Source organism: Haliotis rufescens, unplaced genomic scaffold (assembly GCF_023055435.1).
Source record: "Haliotis rufescens isolate VD_foot unplaced genomic scaffold, xgHalRufe1.0.p SCAF_6, whole genome shotgun sequence".
NCBI classification, from domain to species: Eukaryota; Metazoa; Mollusca; class Gastropoda; order Lepetellida; family Haliotidae; genus Haliotis; species Haliotis rufescens.
Window position 1 is genome coordinate 19,780,701 of NW_025964334.1, and position 27,677 is coordinate 19,808,377.

General features: G+C 40.5%; 1 protein-coding gene across 10 annotated transcripts in view; it reads right to left on the bottom strand.

Annotated features, from left to right (window-relative positions):
- The window catches only part of LOC124113695 (oxysterol-binding protein-related protein 8-like), a 151,975-nt gene that overhangs the window by 68,591 nt on the left and 55,707 nt on the right, over positions 1 to 27,677 (bottom strand). Inside the window, exon 1 of one of the 10 annotated variants that reach the window (XM_048385508.1) lies at positions 114 to 252. The exons of the other annotated variants lie outside the window; for them this stretch is intronic. The gene's annotated coding sequence lies outside the window, so the exon portion shown is untranslated. Of the gene's footprint in view, positions 1 to 113; positions 253 to 27,677 lie in introns of those variants that run through there. 10 annotated transcript variants of the gene reach the window in all.

Sequence of the window (27,677 nt, forward strand, 5' to 3'; positions counted from 1 at the left end):
GTGAGAAATGAGCACATGTGACACCATGCCATCCCATTAAGACCGTAACAGTTAACTGCAATAACTTACAATGACAGATCTTATGACACACATCCACCACAACATATTCCTACCTTCACAAATATGCCATCATCATGAGTAACTGTATTTGATCGCTTGGGTTATGTACATCATGAAATATATTCCGGCTGATGTATACAATCTTTCTCTCAACAGCTGTAACCAAGTGCAACACATAACCTGCCCCACGTAACTTGATACGCCTAGAGGAAATCTACAACTTCATTGAGGCACTGCTGGGAGAATGTCAATCAAGCACAGCAGAGACCATATACTGATACCCATTGGTCTATGAGCATGGTGATCTCAATCAGGATGCATATTTCACGTCAACACTGTAATGAACGAAATGTGATCTGAAAGTTGGACAAACAAAAACTCAATCTCCAGAAACCTTGAGATGAGACTGATGATTCCAGGGTATAACAGCCAAAGAAATAAAGTGTCAGATTTATTACAATATGAAATACTACCCTCCTTGATTGTTGATAACGAAATGCCATATTAGCAGATCAATTTCACTTGGTCATAAGATCTTTTTTGCAACACTCTCGCAATCCCGTTAGACAGGCAGCCAAAACAAGAACCACAGGAGCTAATTATGTACACATAAATAGTATTTGCTGACTTATATGTTTCGAAAATCAATCAGAATATTTGTGTGTACAGTCAACATGACATGAACACAGCTTGTGAGCTATCGCATTATCGAGAAAATATATCACCTGAAGATACCTTGGGTTAGCGAAGCTTTCAGACATGGTATTTGACAGGCATTATTGGAGAGAACAAGTGTTGATCCAGAGGGATTAAACATTTAGAAAAAATAGTTTTGTGTTTCTGCATGTAACAGTTCTTCCCACAATAAGCATCTCGTCTCACGGAAAGTGGTGATTCAATAATTCACACACAGTAATCTGTCTTCAACATTTTAAACGTGAAACGCTCTTCATACAGATTTTGATTTAAATTGCTCTTCAGCAAACACATGCTTATTGCTAGTCCTGCACCATGACCGTGGAATATATTTATTTTATGAAAAAATAATAATCTAGAAATGCATACAAAAGCAAGTCTAGCCAGCTCAAGCTAGCTCTATTCCACATCAGCATAGGGAATTTATTTTTATTTCAAGAGTCAAGAAGGATATTGTGTAATATAAGATTTCAGAGACTAAATGTTAGTCTAGCTTATTGCAAGAGACAATGAACGGTATCGGGTTGTCAGGCTGTTGTAAAACCCAACACACTCACTCACTCGCCTGCCTGCCGGCCAAACCATTTAGTACTTATGATGATGCCCATGAAGATCAAGGTTAGAATTGGTCTTCAGCAACCCATACTTGTCATAAGAGGTGACTTACGGGATTGGGAGGTCAGGCTCGCTGACTTGGTTGATGCATGTTATCATATCCAAATATCATAGATTGATGCTCATGATGTCAATCACTGGATTGTCTGATCAAGACAAATTGACGTTGTACAGCTGAAATATATCTGAATGTGGCATCAAACAAAAGTCATCAGGAGATGGCATATCCCCCCAGTCTGGTGCCTGATTCAGAAATGCTGTTCAGTATTTTTCAAAATCCCAAATCATCAAAAGGCAACAGTTCACCACTAGACTGCTCTGTATACCAAGTTTCAAGTTTTGGAGTCCTGCTCCGGAAATGAGAACTATCCTGATTTGCAGTAAAGTCAAACTTATCGTCATGAAAACATAAAAAAAAATATTAAAAAATCCGAGATCATCAATAGGAACCAATGCACGATTAGACTGATCTGTAGAGCAAATTTCAACAAGAAATATTCAATGGTTTCAGAATGCTGCTCCGTAAACGGAAAACAAACGGGACGGATATGCTGATCGCTCTGTCTCTCTACATTTGTTTTTCGTGATATTTGACATATTTTCTCAAAATTATTTTGTCATTTTTGTCCATTTTTGGTGTGGATATCTAAGCTCGATGTGCGAACCCTCGAGAAGAGTCTCAGAAGCTAACTGTGCCCTGCCTTTTTCCCCTCTGGTTCTACAATCCCAAGAAAGAATTTAGAGACATGTTTCATTCTCCACATAATTAATCAGTCCTTGATTAGACAAACTGGTGATTTAAAGCTTGAGTGAGTGAGTGAGTGAGTTTGATTTTACGCCGCTTTTAGCAATATTCCATATATCATGGCGGGGGACACCAGAAATGGGCTTTACACATTGTACCCATGTCGTAAATCGAACCCGGGCCTTCGTCGTGACGAGCGAACGCTTTAACCACTAGGCTACCCGACCGCCCCGATTTAAAGCTTGAAAAGGTAGGATGTCACACAGCTAAGGTCACAGTGGAGAATGGACTCCCTATTTAAGTACTATTCCACTTTAATAGTGTGTGCATGTTGTTAACATAACCAAGACAATCCAGTGATTGATATTATGAGCATTGTGATCCACGCCGTCGAGGTACGATGGCACACTACTGACCATCGGTCATCGAGTCTGACCACCCGATCCATTAGGTTGCCAGAGTACCAACTAGGGGCCAAATCTCTGACCTGGAATCCACACAAGGCTCTACTATTGGGTATTCAGAAACAAAAGTTTATCACATAGTCATTTTATCAAGCTCTCTCATCTATAAAGTAGCAAAAGATTATCATAATTCTGAAAAAATATGGAACTTATCATTAGGTCTGGGACGATACACCAACTGTGTGATCCGATACGCATCACGATACCTTATTCACGATTCGATACGTATCATGATACATGTATGTGCTCTTATCTGTGGTCCCTAAGCTATAGTTTTCATAGGTAGGATAGTCAAATACCGGGCACACTCACGATTTACAGTTGGCCTAGTCAAGCATGGCACAATGTATTAAAATATTTACTTTTTCCCTACTAAGTGTGCGCACTGGTTTATATGTTTATATCTTCATAAACGTAAAAAATATTGAAACAAATAATTTAACAACAAACCTTGATTTCCTACAACACTTGTTCTTACTGTCTCCAAACCTCACAATAAATAACACCAAGCCTTTATTAGTATTTGTTGCGAACACACAACAAATCTATGACAAATATCAGAAATAATGCCATTGTTATAAATGACCGATCTGGCAATGAGCAACTGTCATAGCAAACCACTCGAACCTCTCCAACTACCATAAAGGTGGGATTTACATGCATTAATATCACTGCAGTGCTTTCAAGTCTGATGGATGACACAGTGACCTGCGGGGACCAGGCACGGTCAGCTGGAATGTCAGCTGGAATGTCAGCTGGAATGGGAGACTCCAGCATCCACTCCATCACCGTTCATTAGACACACAAGTTTTACGATATTGATAGTCTTGCTCCAAGGCTGTAGTGAATGATTATCCATGAATGAATAGTAATTCTATCCTTATTATAGACAAGTCTAGATACAGATACAGTACAGGACGCCAGCCTTTTATAGGGACAACTTTCTCTTATTATTCATACAATCTAGAAATTATGACATAAGCTGAGAATAACTGCTTTAGAGACCTGTGCAAGTCTACAATGATGAATGAGTAAAGAAATACAAGTAGAAACGTTCTTTTCGATCAAGTGATCTCATGCAATGAACAAACTAATATTTTTGGTCAAATAAAACATTATGAGCTCAAAAATAAACTTGAGCACATTGCAATATTTGAATAGAAAGCTTAATATCAAGAAGAAAAAAATTCTGTTCTGTCACAATTCCTCAATATCATTTTTCTCTCATAACTGTTGGACAGAATGACGAACAACCAATGGCTTAACTGCTGGGCAAACGCATTATGTAACTTTAGGAGTTAATATCAACCATTAACTTCATGACTTGAGTTGACTGGACATGTCGCCTTACATCATGCTTAGGACAGGGTGTTAATCTTTGTGGAGTGTTTACAGCTCATGAAGCAGTGGATCATGGGATGTGAAGCAGTGGATCAGGGGATGTGAAGCAGTGGAGGGGATGTGAAGCAGTAGATGGGATGTGAAGCAATGGAGGGGATGTGAAGCTATGGAGGGGATGTGAAGCAATGGAGGGGATGTGAAGCAGTGGAGGGGATGTGAAGCAATGGAGGGGATGTGAAGCAGTGGAGGGGATGTGAAGCAATGGAGGGGATGTGAAGCAGTGGATGGAAAACAGGAGTGAGATGGGTTTGAAGCGAATTCGACCAATATTTCAGTATTATCATGGCATGTCAAACCCCAAGGTGATGCTATTAAGTATTGGTGAAATCCATGGTGCTTATACTGACTGACTGAGTATGGTTTTACGCCGCTTTTAGCAATATTCCAGCAATATCACGGCGAGGGACACCAGAAAAGGGCTTCACACATTGTACCCATGTCGGGAATCGAACCCGGGTCTTCGGCGTGACGAGCGAACGCTTTAACCACTAGGCTACCCGACCGCCCCATGGTGCTTATAACCAAGCGATCTGGGATTCGAACCAAGTCAGGCACGAGGCAAGGGAGTTAACTGACTACACAAGGACCAGAGTTTCCACCCTTTCTGAGTTAAATTTGGGCTGACGAGTTTATGCATAGTCCAATCGAAATCGCTTAATGAAATCTTCATCTGGTTAGTCTGCTATGCATACTGTGACTGCCATGCATATTTCGGTCAACTTAAGGATTTGCAAAACATGTGTACCGTCAACTGGGCGTCATATATGATGTTTTATAAATCTATTCATGCTTTTAAGAAAAGTGCTGAAGGGACTTAGGCACTTTGGCGATGTAAGACCCATTTTATGACAATATAGATCTTGATGATCGATCATATCATCTTGACTGGGTGTCGCAAATTTGTTTGTAGTAAATACAAATGTCATGAGAGGAAGAATCTGATTGGTCAATATGAGGGACAAGGAAAGGACGCAGCTCATAATAGCTGCTGGTGGCGCTACAATCGAGCCTGGAAATTCCAGCCTAGGTCAGCAAGGGTGAAAGTGGACTTCTATAGTCAGTTGACTCCTTATCTCGTGAAGATGGGTACTAGTCACACTATTCAAGGCTCCTAATCCAAAAGTCAAGGCCATGCAAATTAAATTTTCCTCATGACATTTGGATAAAATAACTCGCACTTGACCGAGTAAACACCACCCTGCCATTTTGAGACTTTTCTGTTTGACTCAAAACAGAAGCAGACTTTTATTAGAAGGGAGATAACTCTATGGATACTTAGATATGATTTTCCATAAAAAGATATTCTACAAATTGCCTCCTTCAAAGTTAATAAAATACATTAAACAGAGCTCCAGACAAACTTTTGGTGTTGTGGGTATTTTACCCATGCATTTTAAAATCATTGGGTATCAGTAATTCTTTCTGCGTATTCAAATTTATGTTACCCATTACTTTTTACACATGTGGGTATTTAAGTTAAATATTTAAAAACACTATTCATCTAGTCCCTGCAAACTGGTGTCGTGTGGGTTCGAGAGCTTTATAGGACTCAAAAATACCACGATACTTCCACACGAAAGTGTGATGGCAAATGATCATGATGTGACTGTCATCGTGGAGTTTGGCAAGGTTGACGGAACGCCCGTTTATAATTTCAAAATAAGTTTTGCTAATCGAATACGCAGGGTTACTTCACAATATTTTGATGATACGCACAAATTTTAATTTTGTAGCGTATCTGTTATGTTCGTTGCGTATTTGATACGCTTGGGTTATATATTACTGCGTATTTCTGCATTTCTGGTGCGTATTTCACGCAGATACACGGCTTACCTGGAGCTCCGATTAAACAGGTTTTTTTAAAGCTATGTAAACATGTATTCATTTTTAGGTAATTCAGTTGAGATGGAGATTACATAGGAGTGAGCGAGAACGGTTTTATGACACTTTTAGCAATATTTTAGCATTATCACAGCAGAGAACACCAGAAATAGGCTGCACACATTGTACCCATTAGAATTGAACTCAGGTCTTCAGCGTGACAAGCAAACACTTTAACCACTAGGCTATCCCATCGCCCTACATTGATGAAATTTGTACATGGATAATTACTATATATTCCCTCAGTGCCTGTAGTTGTTTCAAAAGTCTCAACAATAACCAACAAATATTACAATTTCTAAACCAGGACATTTTTCCATCTGAAATGTAGGTTACTCTGAGTCATAAAACGGATGATGAGCTGAGTATTTATAGAAATCCATGGCATGTCGACATCACATTTATAACCTAGGTTTCCAGTTTTAAAAGTCAAGAAAAATCCTTGATATTGATCCAGCAGTATGGACAGACATCGACTCCATGTTGAGAGCACATGACTGAGGAAAAGTAAAAGTCATTCATTATCTCCCTTTGTTGACCCCTGCAGTCTCCCAGTGACAAGGCATGAAGACAATGGCTGCCAGTGAAACGCACCTGATTCCCTTCTGCATCTCTTACAATACCAGACATGCCACAAGGCTGATTGTGTCTTTTCATCAATACATTGAACTTAAACTGAATTACTGACACTTGTTCGAACGGAAATGGTAGACTTCAACAGTTTCACGTTCTTTCCTTCATAACACAAACAGGAAGAAAGGACAAACTGGAATGTTCTATTCTTTGAACACAAGCAGATGCTGATTTCTTTAGGCGATTTAGGTCAAGACAGTACAAGCCTAAGGCAAAACATTCATCTTGGGGTACATTACTTTCATTAAATTCTTTTAATACGAAAAATTAACCTTTTTACTCATTTTAGCCTAATTTCTTTTCTTAATATAAGTCCAAAACTAACAAGTGTTTGAAGGAAAGACAGGCAAGCCATGATCATACTAACAGGTCCAATAATATACATTTCGTACCGTAAAAATGTACATTTCCAGGCCAAATAGGGCGCCGTCGAATATCTCCCCTTTTTTATAGGTTAGCTGCTTGTTTAGTGGCTCCAACCAACGTATGTCATGTCGAATCATCCGACCTGTGTGTGTTGGATTGTTAAAAGTCAAAGGACCCGTGAAGATCCGGGGTAGAATAGGTCTTCAGCAACCCATGCTTGCCGTAAAAGGTCTTGTCGTAAGAGGCGACTAACAGGATCAGTTGGTCAGGCTCGCTGACTTGGTTGATGCATGTCATCGATCCCAATTGCGTGGATCGATGCTCATGATGTCAATCACTGGATTATCTGGTCCAGACTCGAATATTTACAAACCGCCATCATATAGCTGGAATATTGCTGAGTGTGGCGTTAAACAACAAACAAACAAACAAATGTTACGAAAAAGAAGGACAGTGATAGAAAGCAACTGATTTCTAGTAATCCTTATAAAGATAACTCATAGCACAGCCCTTAAAAATGGCAAATTTCTACTAGTCCTTATGATACCTTAGCTATGGGGCAGTTTGCCAATTTCTACCGCTGAGAATGACTTGCTGAAACAATGAACATAATGAACGCTAATGGTGTGAGGTTTGATTTACAAGCTTGTATCTCTGTTCTATTGTTAAACCATACACCAATAACTAGGTACATAGAGCCTAATGCTTACTTACACACAGTGATATGTACATTGATCTAGACAGTCCCGATGTAGACCAATGCATTGCTACATTAAACATCCCATCATCCCAAATCACCTGACCAATGTTCTGTTTGAATGAATGGAACACTTATTCAATCCTGCCTGCTCTCCTGTAAGGACATAGTATTAAATCCTATTAACCCTGATGTAAAACTTGGATGCATTAAACTCTCTTTTCATTAACCCCGGCATAAATACTAAAATTGTTGCCGTGTACTCACAACATCACAAGGGAGTGTGAACATTTACCCTGAGTGGGTGACTGGTTGGCTGTGTGAGTGGTTGAGTGAATGGTTGAGTGAATGAGTGGATGGGTTTTGGGTGGGTGTTTGTTTTAGTGAGTGGTTGAATGAGTGATTTTTGAGTGGTTGAGTGAGTGTTTTGTTGTGTGGTTGAGTGAGGGATTTGTTGAGTGGTTGGTTGTGTGAACATTTACCGTGGGTGGGTGAGTGGGTGGCTGTGTGAGTGGTTGAGTGAGTGGTTGAGTGAATGGTTGAGTGAATGAGTGAATGGTTGAGTGAATGAGTGGATGGGTTTTAAGTGGGTGGGTGTTTGTTTTAGTGAGTGGTTGAGTGAGTGATTTGTTGAGTGGTTGGTTGAGTGGTTGAGTGAGTGATTTGTTGAGTGAGTAATTTGTTGAGTGGTTGAGTGAGTGATTTGTTGAGTGATTTGTTGAGTGGTTGAGTGGTTGAGTGAGTGATTTGTTGAGTGGTTGAGTGAGTGAGTGAGTGAGTTGTTGAGTGAGTGGTTGAGTGGTTGAGTGAGTGAGTGAGTGAGTGAGTGAGTGAGTGAGTGAGCGAGTGAGTGAGCCATATCACAACAGGGGACCCCAGGAATAGTCTTCACACAGTTTTACCTAGACTAAACTTTGGAACACATTACTACTACTTGTAAGGACACATCAAGAACGGTATAGAATATCTGGTGAAACACTGTCTTTCTTAGAAGACTGAGTCCCCTTTTATGGTACTGAGACATTGAATTTTTGCGGGAATGAGAAGGTGTGAGCACAGGAGCAAGGGTAATCGTTAACATCCTAATTTGGACCATCACAAATGCTTAAAATGATCTGTTTTTTGGGATCATAAAAACATTTATATGGACATCTTTCCCTACAAATCAATATATACCTGTAAAACCCGCCCAAACTGAGTACCACATATGGCTGGTGCAGTCCTGAAATGCAGCAGTGAGCATAAAATACCAGTGTGATAAACTCGAGACATGGGACTTCATTACCGTCTGGGGACTTAATGGCTTAGACGGACTCAGCCAAATATGGGCATCACCTGACCTGCTGACAAAGGCCAGGAAATGGCAGGTGTGAAGTTTCCAATATGTCTGATAATGATGCTGGTCTACTGGAAGCATCAAACACAACCCACATCAGAGAGACACTTAACGGCCATATATCTAGTCACCTGTGTATGGCAATAACTGAATAAGGCAAGGGGAGACAAACATAAGCAGAGCTCCAGATAAGCCGCGTATCTGCGTAAAATACGCATCAGAAATGCAGAAATATGCAGTAAAATAAAATCCAAGCGTATCAAATACGCAACGAACATTACAGATACACTACAAAAATAAAACTTGTGCGTATCATCAAAATATTGTGAAGTAACCCTGCGTATTCGAGTAGCAAATCAGCAACTTATTTTGAAATTATAGACGGGCATTCCGTCAACCTTGCCAAACTCCACGATGACAGTTACATCATGATCATTTGCCATCACACTTTCTTGTGGAAGTATGGTGGTATTTTTGAGTCCTATAAAGCTCTCGAACCCACACGACACCAGTTTGCAGGGACTAGATGAATAGTGTTTTTAAATATTTAACTTAAATACCCACATGTGTAAAAACTAGTGGGTAACATAAATTTGAATACCCAGATAGAATTACTGATACCCAATGATTTTAAAATGCATGGGTAAAATACCCACAACACCAAAAGCTTATCTGGAGCTCTGCATGAGGTACTCAGGAGACACTAACTACTTCGGAATCCACACAGGGAGACAAGCAAGAGGTACTGGAGACCATTGCTTCAGAATCTACACAGGGAGACAAGCAAGAGGTACTGGAGACCATTGCTTCAGAATCTACACAGGGAGACAAGCAAGAGGTACTGGAGACCATTGCTTCAGAATCTACACAGGGAGACAAGCAAGAGGTACTGGAGACCATTGCTTCAGAATCTACACAGGGAGACAAGCAAGAGGTACTGGAGACCATTGCTTCAGAATCTACACAGGGAGACAAGCAAGAGGTACTGGAGACCATTGCTTCAGAATCTACACAGGGAGACAAGCAAGAGGTACTGGAGACCATTGCTTCAGAATCTACACAGGGAGACAAGCAAGAGGTACTGGAGACCATTGCTTCAGAATCTACACAGGGAGACAAGCAAGAGGTACTGGAGACCATTGCTTCAGAATCTACACAGGGAGACAAGCAAGAGGTACTGGAGACCATTGCTTCAGAATCTACACAGGGAGACAAGCAAGAGGTACTGGAGACCATTGCTTCAGAATCTACACAGGGAGACAAGCAAGAGGTACTGGAGACCATTGCTTCAGAATCTACACAGGGAGACAAGCAAGAGGTACTGGAGACCATTGCTTCAGAATCTACACAGGGAGACAAGCAAGAGGTACTGGAGACCATTGCTTCAGAATCTACACAGGGAGACAAGCAAGAGGTACTGGAGACCATTGCTTCAGAATCTACACAGGGAGACAAGCAAGAGGTACTGGAGACCATTGCTTCAGAATCTACACAGGGAGACAAGCAAGAGGTACTGGAGACCATTGCTTCAGAATCCACACAGGGAGACAAGCCAGAGGTACTGGAGACCATTGCTTCAGAATCCACACAGGGAGACAAGCAAGAGGTACTGGAGACCATTGCTTCAGAATCCACACAGGGAGACAAGCAAGAGGTACTGGAGACCATTGCTTCAGAATCCACACAGGGAGACAAGCCAGAGGTACTGGAGACCATTGCTTCAGAATCTACACAGGGAGACAAGCCAGAGGTATTGGAGACCATTACTTCAGAATCTACACAGGGAGACAAGCAAGAGGTACTGGAGACCATTGCTTCAGAATCTACACAGGGAGACAAGCAAGAGGTACTGGAGACCATTGCTTCAGAATCCACACAGGGAGACAAGCCAGAGGTACTGGAGACCATTGCTTCAGAATCCACACAGGGAGACAAGCAAGAGGTACTGGAGACCATTGCTTCAGAATCCACACAGGGAGACAAGCAAGAGGTACTGGAGACCATTGCTTCAGAATCTACACAGGGAGACAAGCCAGAGGTACTGGAGACCATTGCTTCAGAATCCACACAGGGAGACAAGCCAGAGGTACTGGAGACCATTGCTTCAGAATCCACACAGGGAGACAAGCCAGAGGTACTGGAGACCATTGCTTCAGAATCTACACAGGGAGACAAGCCAGAGGTACTGGAGACCATTGCTTCAGAATCTACACAGGGAGACAAGCCAGAGGTACTGGAGACCATTGCTTCAGAATCTACACAGGGAGACAAGCCAGAGGTACTGGAGACCATTGCTTCAGAATCTACACAGGGAGGCAAGCCAGAGGTACTGGAGACCATTGCTTCAGAATCCACACAGGGAGACAAGCAAGAGGTACTGGAGACCATTGCTTCAGAATCCACACAGGGAGACAAGCAAGAGGTACTGGAGACCATTGCTTCAGAATCTACACAGGGAGACAAGCAAGAGGTACTGGAGACCATTGCTTCAGAATCTACACAGGGAGACAAGCAAGAGGTACTGGAGACCATTGCTTCAGAATCTACACAGGGAGACAAGCAAGAGGTACTGGAGACCATTGCTTCAGAATCCACACAGGGAGACAAGCAAGAGGTACTGGAGACCATTGCTTCAGAATCTACACAGGGAGACAAGCAAGAGGTACTGGAGACCATTGCTTCAGAATCTACACAGGGAGACAAGCAAGAGGTACTGGAGACCATTGCTTCAGAATCTACACAGGGAGACAAGCAAGAGGTACTGGAGACCATTGCTTCAGAATCTACAAAGGGAGACAATCACTTTAGCTGCCAGTATATTAGAATACATATTTTAATACATATACCTGAGACCAGATACTATGATTCATCATATCAAGAACAAAACAAGAGCTCACTAATACCCCGACCCTCTAGTGTCAGTGATTTTGACACAAAAATCTGTATATACCGTAGGTCAATGACTTGGACCCAGGGAACGTAATAGGTCAATGGCAAAAGTCAACAAGTCAAATCAACAAAAATGATGGAAGAACCATAACAACAAATCAATGCAATACTGTTCGTGATCCAATGATCTGGCCATGAACGTGGCAATAAAAAAAGCGTTTGACAAAGTCACTATAGCTCGAGACAGTGTTTCCCTATCATACAGAAAGTATGATGCAAAGACATGCGATGCTCAGAATTTCAACTAGATTTTTAATGGCTGTGCCTTGTTTTATTGAATCTATACTGTAACTTGTAAGTAGGACTAATCCTTACTATTTATTTTTCAATTATGAAATTATGAAGTGTGAGACCTTGCTTAGCATTTCTATCGGTCAAAAGTCCGACTATTTAAACAAACCATCTGTCAAATTGAAATTTTATCAGTCAATGACCTGTGACCGACGTCCATCTGAAACCCTGAGTGTGTCAGTAGTTTCAATTTAAATAGCTTAAAAATAGAAGCTGTAGCTCACCTGGAAATACCAAGTTTCAGTGAAATAACTGAAAAAGTAAAAAAGTAAACAGAGCTTACTAATACCCCCAACTTCAACCTTTTCATTGTCAACTCTGCTTTAGTCATGCAAGCTATTTTCACAGTACTAATATAAATTAGTAAAAATGTAACCAGATCGAGCCTACAAATACCCCTGATTGTTAAACTTTTATACATTTACCCTGTTATTGTAAAAAAGAGTACCACAATATAAAGAAGTTTGTAGAGGTGGCTGTAGAACCAGTCCATCACGCTCATCTTGCACCGTGTGAGATGCCTGGTGGAAGTCACTCTGTTTCATTAGAAAATGGATAGGGTTAGGGTTTGAAAAATTCATAAAAAAATGGAAAATTAATAAAAACAATTTTTTTCCTTGGACTGCACCCCTCCATATGACTCAGATTATATGTACTAAGTTTGAGATGAATCCACTGAATAGTTTAAGAGAATCGCACAGACAAAGTGTTTCATAAGAAAATGGATAGGGTTAGGGTTTGAAAAAATTCATAAAAAATGGAAATTAATGAAAACATTTCTTTTCTTTGGACTGCACCCCTCCACAGATTATATGTACTAAGTTTGAGATGAATCCACTGAATCGTTTAGGTCGGGGGTATAACTAGTGAGGGAGCAGACCCGTGAAGATCCGGGGTAGAATAGGTCTTCAGCAACCCATGCTTGCCGTAACAGACAACTATGCTTGTTGTAAGAGGCCACTGATGGGATGAGGTGGTCAGGCTTACATGCATGTCATCATGTCCCATTTGTGAGGATCGATGCTCATATTATCAATCACTGGATTGTCTGGTCCAGAGTCGATTATTTACAGATGGCCGTCATATAGCTTGAATAATGCTGAGTGCTGCATTAAACAACAAACAAACAAACAAACAAACAAACAAAAGCGAGGTAGTAAACAGTTCCAATCCTTGTCAGCAAAGTGGCCGCTATGTCATGTCATGTCAACCTGTACATAATGGTGTCTGGACAACGGATGCCAGTGACTGAAAACATCAATCCACACCATTGATGCACGATGACACACCTGGCCAACAGACCCATATGAGTCAGCTCTACTGCCCAGCACCCAGAGCGTACTGCAGGTCCTAAGCCAGGCTCCCATTGGTGTACAAGCCTTGCTATTTTAGTCCTCATCAGACAGCACTACATGGCCCCAAATTAACAAATGAGGCATTCTTGATCTAAACTCTGTGTACCATATTTGCTCTCTATAGTGCTCAATCAAGAATAATGCACATCCTGCTCTAGGGGATTCAGTATTTTGGATTTTTTTTAGAAAAACCGACATTGCATCCCTTCAGCGAATTCAGATAGACGAACAGGTGATAAGAAACTTGGTTAAGACAAACTTGAGATTTGAGATAAAAAATCACTAAGACATGATGATTTACTATAAAACTGTATTTCCAATTCTGCTATAATTTTTTAATTTGAAGTTTACACGACATACAGCGTTTCGATTGGACGAGACGTCAGTGACACGACCGCAAAATAGGTGTTCATAAGTGTATGAAGGACATTATTTGGCGTTCTGAGGTAGTTCTTTACAGACCTTTCTCATCTAATGGTGATATTATTTGAATACATGTGTTGTGTCAGATGTTTCCATAAAGCAAGTTGAGCATACATACGCTCATGTCACCTCTCTTTTTGAGGAACTGTCACATTCCGCAATACAGCCAGTTGTTGTATGGCTATCAGTGAAAACATGAATTCACACGTACTAAATATAATTGTGTAAAGATCTAGGCCTACATCCTTTGAGATAACAAATATTGATGTAACAAATTATAGTCACAAGCTCCGACGTTCATACAGTTTGGCCCTCACTCCATGAAGCTGCGTAGAAGGGCACCCCCAAATGAAACGTGCAATAACTGTTTAATTTTATGCTAAAACAATTCAGCAGGCTAATGTCTGAGTCACATGTGCTCTTCGGCCAGGATAAGCCCTCCTGTAAGCAAGAGATACCTGCAGCGGCCGCAGAGGATCTGCGGTGGCCTCAGGGTCGCCCTGGGGCGTATCCCTATCTTTTACAGGCCGTAGGGGTCGCCTTGGATTATAACGTGGAGTTATAACTTTTTTAATTTCTAGGTTTCCGTAGCAATTAGACAATTAGACATGCTGTAGCCATGCTGTAAAGCAGTTCCCTTGCGTCTGCCTTGGAATTTGTCAAAAACCTATGGCCACCGTAGGGACGCCCTAAGGCGACCTTGCGTCATCACTTCGAAGGCTGTACTGCAGCCACAGGTTTTCTGTCTCCACAAATTCAAAATACACCATGCGACTACCCTACTATATGTGACTGCCTCAGTATGTGACCGTGATAATGCTGCAAGAGCTCTATAATTGCTATTGGACGTAGATATTTTAGACCCCGGCAAATGTGACCGAGGCATAAAGGTTATAGTGAGTGAGTGAGTGAGTATGGTTTTATGCCGCTTTTAGCAATATTGCAGCAATATCACGGCAAGGGGCACCAGAAATGGGCTTAACACATTGTACCCATGTCGGGAATCGAACCCAGGTCTCCTGAGTGACGAGCGAACGCTTTAACCACTAGACTACCTGACCGCCCCATAAAGGTTATAAAACATACAGTCCTTGATTCCCATTTCCCCGGCGGTATCAGCCAGTCTCTATTGTATGGGACATCTGTCACATGAAAAATATCACACCAGATATTACACTGTTATTTCAAATCACATGGCTGTTCATGTCAAGCATCAATCAATGACACATGGACACTATGGGATATACTGCACAAAAACAACAACAAAATATTTTCAAAAAAAAAAATCAGTTAATGTTTGTTGATGTGTAGTGCCAGAGAAATGTATGACACAATTGATTAAAAGTGACAGTTTGCTGTCAATCAATGCCGGCTGATGTAAATACGTTCCAAAGGGAGTTTGGATTACATTCCAGAATAACGCTCTTTTATTACACGGATGTAAAATATTGAACAACAGAAACGTGCTGAGGTGCAAAACAGTCACTCGATCACAGATGGCATGATTTGATTACGTTGTATGAAATTGCTTTCAATGTGGACCTATGAAGATCTGGGATAGACCTAGTCTTCCACAACCCATGCTTGTCGTACTTGAGAGCTAGGCGACTAACAGGATCAAATGGTCAGGCTTGCTTTCGGACTTGGTTAATGCATGTCATCATGTTCATGTCAATCACTTAATTGTCTGGTCCAGACTCGATTATTTACAGACCACCGTCATATAGCTGGAATATAGCTGAGTGCGGTGTTAAACAAGAACCACAAAGCTGTCAATGTGATGCAAGGTTTGAAAAGAATGAAAATTAACGAAAACTTTCTCCTCCAGAGTGAAAAGTGAATGAAAGCTTTTAGCAGTACAGTAAGGCCAGGGCATCATTATTCTCTATTTATGGAATATTTTGTTGTTGTTTAACACCACACTTTCAGAGCAATATTCCAGCTATATGACAGTGATCTGTAAATAACTATGTCTGCTAGGACTAAAAAAGGGAAGTAACTCTGCAAGAGGATGACTCAATATGGGAAATAACTCTGTTAGGTAAATTGCCAAGAACCTCACATACATAGCTCCTAAACTTCATGGAACGAACAACAGAAAATAACATCCTTATATGCCTGGCCTTGCACAGGACAACAGGATGATTTATCGTAAGGCCGAGAGGGGCATCTTTCTGCTTAATATTGGCATTCTTAAACGGCTAAATCTACACTCCCATTAAACCTGACCTTTTAAACAAGTCAATTAAACACTTGCGTCCTCCATTTGGCATTCAGACAATAACAGGCTAATGACCCCTTAACTGAAGTATGCTGTGAAACTGACATCGCTACCATCAGCTCAAGATGATGAGGCTGTATTTCAGCCTTCCAGCCCATTCTTGTCATGTGGAAATTGATGACTATCCTTGCTCCGATTACTGACAATTTGCATGGCAAGGGGCTGATATAGAAAAAGGACTATGTACGAGAGACTTGGACTTTGATGCAAATGACAATTCAGATGAAATAAATGGGACCAGCTTTTGATGGCTGTCTTCTCTATCAATGACATTTAGTTTAAACAGATATCATCTCAAATAACGTTTTTGAAGGGTTGGCATCAATCGCAGAGATGATTTAGCCGGAACTGACAAAATCAATCAAATGTCACTTCCACTGTAGACCCAAATCAACACAAGACTAAGATGTCCTGACTTAATGCTACATAGTGGCCTCAGCACTTCAACATAGGCATTAAAGATTTAACAGATGTGGGCCTGGTGTCACAAAGTGATCTTAGCACGACAGCTGTCATAAGTCTATCTGTGTTAAAGTGTGAGAGCTAAAGTCTCGAGCTACGATCCACTGTGAAGTGGGGCTCGGGGAGATATATACCTGTGAAAAGGAGTTAAAGGATACCTGGGACCACATGCACAAAGCGATCTTAATACTATGACTTATAATCTTAAGGCTTATATGTTAGAGTGTGTGAGTTACAATTGTTGTAGCTAAGATCAATTTAAGCAAGTTGGCCCTTAATCTTTCACACTACTGTAGTTACTCTGTCATGCTTGTTTGTGTGTGTGTGTGTGTGTGTGTGTGTGCATGCATGTGTGTGCATGTGTGTCTTTCTGTCTGTCTGTCTGTCTGTCTGTGTCAAACTTTACTAGTCTAGACCCAAATCGATTTTGTAGCCAAACATGCCGTAGTTTTAACAATGCCTAGGACCAGGCAGGTTGACAACAAGTACCATCTCGTAACATGTCATCATCAATGACATGGCAGGGAATCGAACCCTTCCACCCTCCAGGTAGATACTCCATCCTCTGGACCACAGAGACGGTATTCATCCAAAAGAAGAGGATTCCGTTCAGACATTAGATGTTCAGCCATAATTTAGTCAATCATCCCATTAATTCTCTGACACCCAAGGCCTTCCAGCAGGTGTTTGAGGTGTTGGTCCAACACCTGTTCAAACTTCCTCCAATAACATCATAAACCTGTTAGCCCTCTACAATCTTATCATAGGAATACTAAGGTCAATTACAGTAAATTTATTGCTTCTAATTTGACCTGTGTAGAATTAATTTATTTTCGTTCACTTTTGTCTCAAATCATTGTTTGATAATTTACATTAACTAAACAAAGCTTCAGATAATGTTTGGAGCAATTGAGTTTTAACTCCAGGGTTTCTACTTTAATTGGGTTATAACATTTTTCATTGGGTAACCAGTATCATTTCACTCGTCCATTCATCATTCTACTGTTTTTTCCCCAAAATTAGTGAACATTTTAAGATTAAAAATATGAAATAATGTTTTAGATGTATATAACTGTTCTAAATATATAGGCTTGACTCAGAATGTAAATTAGCTCATAATTGTATTTCGGAAATTAGGTCTGTTGTATGCATGCTGAAAAAGCTTCATTGGGTATTGCTGTTTTTATATATTTGAGTTTTTCCTTTAATGCATTTTTGTATGCCAGATAATTGAAAGTAATTGGGTTTTGAATATTTTCGGGGAGTATTTTATGCAAATATGCAGCTTATCTGTAGATCTGACTAAAGGATTGAGTGTTCATCATAAGTTTTTGTTTGTTTGTGTGTTTGTATGTTTGTTGTCTAATGCCGCAATCAGCAAAATAATTCCAGCCATATGGCTATCTGTAAATAATCGCGTCTGACCAGACAATCCAGTGATTGATATCATGAGCATCGATCTACACAATTAGGATATGATAACATGCATGGACAAAGTCATCGAGCCTGACTGCCCAATCCCGTAAGTCACCTCTTATGTCAAGTATGGGTTGCTGACCAATTCTAACCTTGATTTTCACGGTGATCATCAGAAGTACTAAACGGTTGGGCAGGCAGGCAGGCGAGTGAATGAGTGTGTTGGGTTTTCAACAGCTTTTTACAGTATTTCAGTCATATGACGGCAGAAAAGATCAAGGTGGCAAGAAAGCTAAAAATTGACACTGGCAATAGCAAGGATTCCGAAATAAGTGCCCTTGGCAGTGACAAAAGCTAGGAAAAAATATTATTTTTCCCAAACTGTGATTCTTAAAATTTATTTTCTCAAATAAGGAGGTATTTTAAATAATAATGTAAAACTAAGGGCTAAAGCCTTTTCTATCCTCTTTACAGGTCCCCTTATCAGTGATATACAGTCAGCTTTACAAAGCCTAGTATTGGTTATCACAGGTCATAACTCTAACTTCAGACTTAGGGCCGAATGTTGGTTTCTGAGTAGGTCTAGATAAATCCCTGAAATGCATAAGCCTTTAACAACTTTGATGAAACCCACATGCATGGACTGTCAACAGACAACACATAAGGTGGATTTCAAATCCTGACAGGGCTAAGGGAAATAACTCAGGTTGAGGGCACTGGGGCATGAGGTCAGTGCAAGGCAAGTGGTCCATGGAATGCAAGTATAGTGTCCCTCATGCCTGCCAAGATTCGCTATTTGTGGTTCGAATGCGAGATCAGTCCTCATCAGATCATCCGCCTCCATCATCATCCTAACCTATGCTTATGGCTTTCACAAATGTGGCATAACCATCTACAGTCTGCATCATTGGGTGTTCGCAAAAACATCCTATTCAATGTGGCGTCAAACAAAACTCGCTCAACTAGTCGTGGAGGGGGCCTCATAAACAATTATAACTCCTGCTATTCTCGGTAAGACGAAGCTGGAAGTGGGTGATTGTTCTCCACAGGTGTATGCCATCTCTCATTGTGAAGACAAGCCTTGGGCAGTGCACTTATAGGTCCTTGTTATTCTTATCTCCCCTGGCAGATAGACTAGTGCCATAAAAGCATGGATTCATCTAAGGACAACGGTAATACAAACCCAACAATCTCTTTAGCCTCCAAATTGTAGTCATCAATTCTCCTGACTCATTCACAGTGATCTTGCCTGGCTTCTATTTATCCAGAAGCAGGGATTCTAATATTTCCAACTAAATGTCCTTAATTTTGCTCAATATTGGCATCTTCTAAAGTTCCTACTTTCTTAATTTCGGAAATATTTTACCAATGTATTCTCTGCATTTCATTCAATGCAATACTCTATTCCTTGCAAGCATAACAGTAAAGCTTCTTCCTCTTCATCATGTTTATTGGTCATGTTACAGTTAAGTCCCCATCTCTACAAGGCCACTACATTAGTTACATCTATATTAACAGGAATTACGAAGGTTCTTAATTCTAATTTGGGAATTTTTACTGAAATATGGTGCTGTCCTGGCGCCAAAATATTGGTCTCTGCACTCAGGCCTAGATAAATTTATGACAGGGGAAATACTCTTTTTCAAATGAAAATGACACCAAAAATTAAGAAATAGAGCAAAAAATGAACTCATGACATTACAAGAAGAAATGATAGCCCAAGGTTCAAAATTCATTGTATTACACTTTTACAGTCCTAATGGCATGGCCAAAGTAAATTTTATTGTTGTGGCATAGTTCAAATAAGTTCACAGTGCCGGTAGGGCAATCACATTGTTTTTTAGCAAAAGTTTTTCTTATATGATGCCAGTGATAAATATAATTTTGCACAACATATAAAGATGTTCAATAGACATTATCATACCTCCATGTCAGAATGATTAGATCTGATTGGTCCACGTGATCTTGATAAAATACTTTGTATCCCACTATGGAAGGAATTAAATTTCTCAGCGGGAAACTAAATCCCTTATACCCCACTTTGAAGCAAAAAGCTGCATGCGTTTTCTGAGTCAATGATTAAGTCACATGACATAGCGCAAGCTGACCTCAGCTAAATCAAACAGCTGTTTTCTATCAATTTTGACGAATTTGTTTTAGTTACTTTTACAATGCCATAGTAAAATATGTCAGCTCGTGATATAAAACCAAATGTGAGCTCATAAAACCCTGTGTACCCTTGTGATCCCGCTACAACTTAATATGATTTCCCATATCATCCTGGGGACTCAGAAACTGAATTTTTTTTATCACTCTCCATGACATAAGGAAGGGTGGAACTAGCTGATGTTGAAGTGATTTTCACCTTGTTCAAAGATGGATCAAAAGTAGTTTTCTCGTTGGCACACTTAAATTCCAAAGGGCACATCTTTGTATGTGCTCTGTGGCACACTTTGAAGAGTGAGTGAGTGAGTATGGTTTTACGCCGCTTTTAGCAATATTCCAGCAATATCACGGCGGGGGACACCAGAAATGGGCTTCACACATTGTACCCATGTCGGGAATCGAACCCGGGTCTTCTGCGTGACGAGCGAACGCTTTAACCACTAGGCTACCCGACCGCCCCACACTTTGAAGAGAAAACATTTCTATCCCTGTATATAACAGAGTGAAATCTGTGGATAAATTAATTGTCAATCATTAAACCATTATGATGATGGCGGTCTGTACAATCCAGACAATCCAACGATTGATGTCATGAGCATCGATCTACGCAACTGGGATACAATGACATGCATCATCCAAGTCAGCGAGTCTGACCACCAATCCTGTTAGTCGCTTCTTACGACAAGCATAGTCACCTCTTACGGCAAGCATGGGTTGCTGAAGATCTATATTACCCCGGATCTTCACGGGTAATTCACTGGCCATTCTGAACATGCATTTTAACAAAAAACCTGACACAAGTATATATTATTAAAAATGATAGCAAAAGAAATTACATATCAACCATAACGATGTTTTAAGTCAGAGAAATCTCAGGCAGTAGAATCAAAGGGTTCTCGTGAACTATCATATATTATTCTCGTTAATATTCACTTCAATATTTCTCATAAAATATAATTTGAAAAAGATATTGTGAATACAAACAGCTATTGCATTACTACTAGCTATTCACAAAGTAATAACAAACTACTAAGGAAATCGATTATCAGGAACTTTCACAGAAACAACAGTTTTAGAAACTTCACACATATATCTCAGAAATTACATATAAATTTTTATCCATTTTTTATAACATGACTTCTTCCCCTCATAATATTCCAGCCAAATAAATGGACCCTACCTATCCAAATGTTACATACATATACCTCAGGAGAATTCTTAAACATTTAGCAAATCAATACACTGCACATAACTCTCAGAACATCAGACTGTGACAGTACCAACCATTTCAACAGACAATCATCATGAGCACATGGTAATAAATTAGATAAAGTCTCAGGCCAAGGCGGCATTGAAGATATACTCACACCATAATTTCCCACAATGCAACAGTACACATTTAGCCGTGCCTCACCATTGCAGCGATCAGACCATTTCTCGGAGGGTTCTCTTGCCACATTGGCATTTGATCACGAGAGCCTTCTATTTACTCATCCTAAGACACGTAGATACGCTTAATACTGAGGGATGCTAGCATGAGAAAACTATGGAGTTTGGTGGAAGGAAAAGATCAATACAGTGAGAGATAGGCTTGGCGCTGGTGCTATCTCTGCTTTTCTGTAGCTACAATATGCTGTGTTTACACATTTGGCCAGGTCACAGAGCGTGAAAGTGGGGAGAATATTTACACTAGATATGCTTCCTGAAACTCCATTTTCAGAAGCAATTTTAAGGAAATAGGTTTTGTCTGTCAAACTGTGCTTCAGGCTACTGGGATGTGAAATATCAACAGCTGTATGCTAGAAATAACTTGGTATGCATTACAATTTCAGGATGATTGTAAAATGGGAGCCAATCTTAAAATGTGTGCTCTCATAATTGTCTTATTCTGTCTTCAGTAAGCAAAATTTTTGATCTCTTTCTTGAATTATTGAATTCCAAAATCTTTTTTGAGTGAAAGATTAACGGTTGACTTGACCTTGACCTTCTTGACAGGCAATAAGGAAAACACTGATTGAAAATTGTAAGGAAATGATCTCGATCTCTGAATAAAATTTGACAAAATAGGATTTGATGTGTACATGTATGTAACAGAATATTAAAGAAAAGGTCTGAGTTGGTAATGTGTTATGTTATTCAATCTACTTCTGGCTATTGATGTTGACCCTGAAGTCGATCAGTTGCATAAAATATTTCCTTCTGGAGGGAATGAGTGAGTTGAGTTTAACACCCCTGACCAGTATTCCAGAGGCCCAAAGTGATGCAGGCCTCACACGTTATCACTTTGGTGAAACCTACAACCATGGGTACAGTGTTGGAAATATAAACAGGGTGAACCAGGATTCAAACCCACAATTGCAGGTTTCTGGCATGCCCAAAGGATGCAACTCTGCAAGTGAATTGCCATGCCTTAGACAACATGGGTTTTAGGCCAGTGTTAGCAACGATTCAGCAATATCTTCAATATCACAGCAGGAGCCACCAGACAGGCATCAGGGATCCACCAACATACTGACTACAATACACACGGTTCAGACAGACAAGACATAATCCAAACATACAACACACAGTCCACACAGACTACACACAGTCTAGTCCAGACAAACTACACACATTCCAGACAAACTACACACAGTCCAGACAAACTACACACAGTCCAGACAAACTACACACAGTCCAGACAAACTATACACAGTCCATACAGACTGCACACAGTCCACACAGATTACACACAGTCCACACAGACTACACACAGTCCAGACAAACTACACACAGTCCACACAGACTAAACACAGTCCAGACAAACTATACACAGTCCAGGCAGACTACACACAGTCCACACAGACTACACACAGTCCAGACAAACTATACACAGTCCAGACAGACTATACACAGTCCACACACAGTCCAGACAAACTATACACAGTCCAGACAGACTACACACAGTCCACACAGACTACACACAGTCCACACAGACTATACACAGTCCAGACAAACTACACACAGTCCAGACAAACTACACACAGTCCAGACAAACTATACACAGTCCACACAGACTACACACAGTCCAGACAAACTATACACAGTCCAGACAGACTACACACAGTCCACAAAGACTACACACTGTCCACACAGACTACACACAGTCCAGACAAACTATACACAGTCCACACAGACTACACACAGTCCAGACAGACTACACACAGTCCACACAGACTACACACAGTCCACACAGACTACACACAGTCCAGACAGACTACACACAGTCCAGACAAACTATACACAGTCCACACAGACTACACACAGTCCAGACAGACTATACAGTCCACACAGACTACACACAGTCCAGACAGACTATACACAGTCCACACAAACTATACACAGTCCACACAGACTACACACAGTCCAGACAGACTATACACAGTCCACACAGACTACACACTGTCCACACAGACTATACACAGTCCACACAGACTACACACTGTCCACACAGACTACACACAGTCCAGACAGACTATACACAGTCCACACAGACTACACACTGTCCACACAGACTACACACAGTCCACACAGACTACACACAGTCCACACAGACTACACACTGTCCACACAGACTATACACAGTCCAGACAGACTATACACAGTCCACACAGACTACACACAGTCCACACAGACTACACACAGTCCAGACAGACTATACACAGTCCACACAGACTACACACAGTCCACACAGACTACACACAGTCCAGACAGACTATACACAGTCCAGACAGACTATACACAGTCCAGACAGACTACACACAGTCCACACAGACTACACACAGTCCAGACAGACTACACGCAGTCCACACAGACTACACACAGTCCACACAAACTACACACAGTCCACACAGACTACACACAGTCCACACAGACTACACACAGTCCACACAGACTACACACAGTCCACACAAACTATACACAGTCCACACAGACTACACACAGTCCACACAGACTACACACTGTCCACACAGACTACACACAGTCCACACAGACTACACACAGTCCACACAAACTATACACAGTCCACACAGACTACACACAGTCCACACAGACTACACACTGTCCACACAGACTACACACTGTCCACACAGACTACACAGTAATCATGCACTGATGCATCATTAAATGTATTCTTTAAAACAATTGTTACACCAAACACTAATTACTAGCAATGAAAAAGATGGCTTACTATCCACAGATAAGAGCACGTACATGCAAGTATCGTGTTATGTATCAGATCGTGAGCAAGGTATCATGTTACGCATCAGATCGTGAGCAAGGTATCGTGATGCATATCGGATCACACAGTTGGTGTATCATCCCAGCCCAACAACACACGGTCTTACAAGAAACTTATTTTGCAATAATCTTAATTTTTTGACAAAACTGGTTGAAAACGTGTTTCAAAACAAAGAGTTTGGTTTTAGGCCTGTTTAGCAATAATCCAGCAATATTACAGCAGGGACACCAGAAATGCATGGGCTCCACACAGTGCATTAACCATTCTACCAGGAATGTCCATGGTGGCAAATATTTAACATGTCTAAAGCATTAGTTGGCTGAAAACACAAATAGGGCTGGGCAAGATGAAAGTTTGAATACATGCGAGAGATGGTTAGAAAATACATCGGTAGATAAGAAAAGCATGGCTGGTTGATCACAGTAATAGGCTTGATGATTGAGGGATAATATGGATAGCCAAATGGCCAGAGAGGTATATAGAGAGGTATATAGAGAGGTATGGAGAGAGAGAGGTTAAATAAAGCCAAATGGCCAAAGAGGTAAATACAGAAAGCCAAATGGCCAGAAAGGTAAATATAGAAAGCCAAATGGCCAGAGAGGTAAATACAGAAAGCCAAATGGCCAGAAAGGTAAATACAGAAAGCCAAATGGCCAGAAAGGTAAATATAGAAAGCCAAATGGCCAGAGAGGTAAATACAGAAAGCCAAATGGCCAGAAAGGTAAATATAGAAAGCCAAATGGCCAAAGAGGTAAATACAGATAGCCAAATGACCAGAGAGGTAAATACAGAAAGCCAAATGGCCAGAGAGGTAAATATAGAAAGCCAAATGGCCAGAGAGGTAAATACAGAAAGCCAAATGACCAGAGAGGTAAATACAGAAAGCCAAATGGCTAAAGAGGTAAATACAGATAGCCAAATGACCAGAGAGGTAAATACAGATAACCAAATGGCCAGAGAGGTAAATACAGAAAGCCAAATGGCCAGAGAGGTAAATATAGAAAGCCAAATGACCAGAGAGGTAAATACAGAAAGCCAAATGGCCAGAGAGGTAAATACAGATAGCCAAATGGCTAAAGAGGTAAATACAGATAGCCAAATGGCTAAAGAGGTAAATATAGATAGCCAAATGGCCAGAGAGGTAAATACAGAAAGCCAAATGGCTAAAGAGGTAAATACAGATAGCCAAATGGCTAAAGAGGTAAATATAGATAGCCAAATGGCCAGAGAGGTAAATACAGAAAGCCAAATGGCCAGAGAGGTAAATACAGATAACCAATGGCCAGAGAGGTAAATACAGATAACCAAATGGCCAGAGAGGTAAATACAGATAACCAAATGGCCAGAGAGGTAAATACAGATAACCAAATGGCCAAAGAGGTAAATACAGATAACCAAATGGCCAAAGAGGTAAATACAGATACCCAAATGGACATAGAGGTAAATATAGATACCCAAATGGACAGTTAGTTAAAGGCAGTTTTCCAGAGAGACGAATATTTAGTTTCCAAAAAGGAAAATATCATAAATGCCAACCACTCTGTATCTTTCTGTGTCTAACTGCTGATATCAGTTTTATCATGAGACAGGAGGCCTTTGGTCAATCTGTAACAACTAACATCACTCCTTAATTGGGTCAACTGTTGGTCTCATCCTTCATTTATTATTCAATCAAGAAGAAAGTGAATCAATGAATGAATTACAACTTCAAAACCAAAAAACTTGCATTTTTAACAGCATAATTAATAGGGAATATAAAGTATATATCACATTGTCATCTATAAAACCAAATACATTCTTCTCTCATGCATATATTGATCATATCAATGTGATGTGTTCTATAATACCTACCGTATTCGACGTAATAAGCGCCCCGCTCTAATAAGCACCCACGGCGACATTTTCTAGTGAACAATCCCAATTAGCACCCCTTTCGATTGATCAATGTACACAAGACTTATTTATTCCCGTATAATACGCAATTGTGTGGGCATTTAATTTTGGAAAAATATATCTGTCGTACATAAATATTTCAGGCCACGAAATGTACCTTTCAACTCTGTTTTTTTTCACCAAAATAATATTCTAATAAGAGCCCCCTATTTCTAATTTTGAGAGCGCCCTGGGCGCTTATTACGTCGAATACGGTATTAAGGAATAAATAAGATACAAGATCTTCATCCAACCCCAATTCTACCGGGGCATTTTAGAATCCTAATTTCTAATTGTTCCGCCACCAATAACGAATCTATGTCAGGCCATGAGGGTCTTATGGTAGTTCAGTTGATGTAAGAAGTTACAATTGTTACTTCAGTTTATCACAAAGAGACCGCCTCTGTGGTCTAGTGGTAGAGCGTCAGCCCGGAAAGTGGAAGATTCAGGGTTCCATTCCTGGACGCGTCATACCAAAAGATGTTACTTGTTGTTACCCTGTCTCGCGCTTGGCATCAAGGGGCTAAAACAAGGACTGGTTGGCTCGGAGTCAGTATACTGTGTCTGAGTGGAGTATTCATGCTAAACTGCGGCATGGTATCTCACTGGGCTAACACTATAAATCAGCATCAGTCCAGCCATACACACACACACCATAAGCACTTAGTGGAATGGGTCCCTGTACTGCAATAGAGCACTGATCAACTTGCTAACTTTGAATGTCACAACCCACCTCTATACACATAACACATTAGACAGGAAACAAATTCAATTGAAAAATATCAATCAAATTATACAGTGAGCAACAAAAATGTGTAATACATTTGCAACACCACTTTAAAGACCATTAGACATTGATTTCACAGGATTATTCTGAAAACTGAAAAATCTTAATAATTCATACCCAATTGAATAACTATTGAGAACATAAGCACAATAAAACACGCTTCCGAAACAAAATTCCATCACAGCAAGAAATAAAATATGTAACATTGTTTGACACAACCATGCATCATCGAAGCCTGGGAGAAGCTGATAATGGCACAAGCTGCAGACAATCACAGCACTTCAAATCTAGCTGAACACTACACACAGTTGTTTACAAAGCTGGAACAGCAACACCTATTAAGCGAAATCCCTGTCATCATAGAGAAGAGAATTAACACACATCAATAATTCTGCAGATATTGCCATACGCAACGTGACACTCCTATAGCCATCAGAAC